General features: G+C 44.6%; 1 protein-coding gene across 1 annotated transcript in view; it reads right to left on the reverse strand.

Moving 5' to 3' along the window:
* The window catches only part of LOC147026954 (signal peptide, CUB and EGF-like domain-containing protein 2), a 506,981-nt gene extending 505,046 nt beyond the window's left edge, over window positions 1-1,935 (reverse strand). The window contains exon 1 of the mRNA XM_085882877.1: window positions 1,840-1,935. The gene's annotated coding sequence lies outside the window, so the exon portion shown is untranslated. The remainder of the gene's footprint in view (window positions 1-1,839) is intronic.
* Between the last annotated feature and the right edge of the window lie 539 nt (window positions 1,936-2,474).

The raw sequence follows: 2,474 nt of genomic DNA on the forward strand, positions 1-2,474 counted from the left end.
TCGCTGCAGTAATGGTAATACACCTACTACCCATCGAACGGATATTTATTTAACACGTGTTTGTGACTATATAAAATGGTCTCTGTCGGGTCTCTAATAATAATTCCGCTGAGTTTCTGCGTGGGAAGGCGAGCCCCCCCCCCCCAAGGAGGACTTTTCACTCTTATGGTGCAAAAAAAATGGGGGGGAACTGGAGGAGGGGGAAGCCGTCTGTTTACCTTTTCACGGCGTAAGCGTGCTAATTCTAATTACACGGCTTAATATGGCGAGGGCAACGAGAAGCGCAGGCTTGCGACGCGAGGAGGAATAGCCGTGGAGTGAAACATGCTCCGCATCTAACGTCATTATTAGCGCTTTCGCACGCTCAAAGGGCACGCGAAAAAGTGCCTTTGTAGGACACCGAATAATGGAAGGTCTGGGTCTTAGAAATCACAAGGAGGGGACGCAGGGGGCATCTGGTGCAGGGGAGGTGGGTTTGCCTGGGACGGGGTGGTGCAGGATAACGACGGCGGTGGTGATGGAGGTAGTGGTGGTTGTGATAGTAGTAGTAGTAGTAGTTGTGGTGATGATAGTGGTGGTGGTAGTGGTGATGAAGGTGGGGGCGGTATCTTGCGTGCGTCTGTGCTGTTCCCACACACGGAGCCGACCCCTGAACGTGCTTCGCTTGTATAGTTATTTATCCGGGTTAACGAAGAGCAAATAGTGCGGAAGAAGTTGCGCATTAAATGGACACCAGTGCGAAATAGTGGAATTTCAATCGACAACAAATTCCAATGAGAAACCTGTCGTTGGAATTCATACGATCGAGGAACGCATGTCGGATCGACATGATTACCGTGTAATAAATCCGATTCAGCCAATTGTGAAAAGTGACTTTATAAAAGTGAATTATCACTGATAAAAAGCGTTTATGCAGAAAATACGGAGGGAGAGCTGGGTGTGCGGTTGGGGGGGAGGGGGGTGTTGGAAAGGAGGGGGAGAATTGCAAGTATCCAGATCTGGACTCAGATCTTCACCAAAATAGAATCAATTCGTCCTCGTCACTACCAAACTCGTCCAACAAGTTTCGTTCCAATGCGTCCACAACTTTTTGAGATATCCTGCTATATATCAGTGTAGCCCTATCACTCAATGGTGAAGAATTCCTGAAAAGATTCGAGAAGCTTGATCCGGATCTTCACCAAAATCGAAGCACTTCGTCCTTGTCACGCACCGAACCTGTCACAACTTTTTGAGATATCCTGCACACAGACAAACAAACATAGAGGTGAAAACATAACCTCCTTCCACCTTCAGTGGCGAAGATAAAAAAGAAAAAAAAAGTTCGGTCTTGGCATGCCTGCGTGCATCCGTCCGTCAACACAGGTGCTTCAAATGACCATAAAAATCAAACACCTTCTTTAACGGAGGTAACAAAGATGGATAATTTATCATCACGTTTTTAATAAAACGGATGAGGGATTAAAAAGAAACGGATTATTCATTTGGCAGACTAAAACAACCCCAAAAATATTGAGTTTATTTTAACAATTATTTTCTGTACAAGATTAAAGAAATCGTGTTTAATCAAGTAAACAGTGTTCATAGAAATATTTATGGAAACAGAGTTACAACTGTATAAGAATTGCAAGCAACACATATGATCGAATGGCATCTAACGTGCAAAAACAATGATCCATAATACAGTCACATGTTGATGTAGTACCCCGTCTGTGAATGGTTGGCATGCACAGAGTGCGTCACACCTGCAGGGCGATGATATCCTTGGATGTGGTGAATACGAATCCTCGTGCAGGGAAAAAATGTCATGTGATAGGAGTGTAGACATCAAAGTCCTACCTGGTGAAGACTATGCTTTGCAGCAGATTGCAGCTCCACTTCGTGGTTGAGCAGGAGCTGCATGGAAGAATCGAAGGATACACCAAACTGGTCATCCTGTTGGGAATACAAGTCGAGGAAGAAATTTTAAAATCTTTAATAAAAATAAGATGAAGAGATCTTGCGAATGGTCCGGCTGAAAATAGTCCAGGTGTTGACGCTTCTTCAGGAGCAGGAAGATGCACATTATCACAAAGTGATCTTCGTGGATGTTTAGCCTCAACTAAATGTCTCAACGTCTCTTGTTCAAAACCATTGCTGAGAGGCAAAGTCAGTTAAGGTTTTTGGCCAGTAAAGGTGTGTGTGTGTGTGTGTGTGTGTGTGTGTGTGTGTGTGTGTGTCTGAGTGTGTTTGTGTGTGTGTGTGTGTGTGTCTGAGTGTGTTTGTGTGTGCATATGTGGGCATGTGTGAACATGTGAGATGATTGTGTGTGTGTGTGTGTGTGTGTTCATGTTTGTGTGTGTATGTGTACATGCATGTGTGTGTGTGTGTGTGTGTTCATGTGTCTCAGTGTGTTTGTGTGTGTTCATGTCCCTGAGTGTGTTTGTGTGTGCGTATGTGGGCATGTGTGAGCGTGTGAGTGATTGTGTGTGTGT

Source organism: Eptatretus burgeri, chromosome 5 (genome assembly GCF_056783735.1).
Source record: "Eptatretus burgeri isolate ZD-2024b chromosome 5, Ebu_testis_v1, whole genome shotgun sequence".
NCBI lineage: Eukaryota > Metazoa > Chordata > Myxini > Myxiniformes > Myxinidae > Eptatretus > Eptatretus burgeri.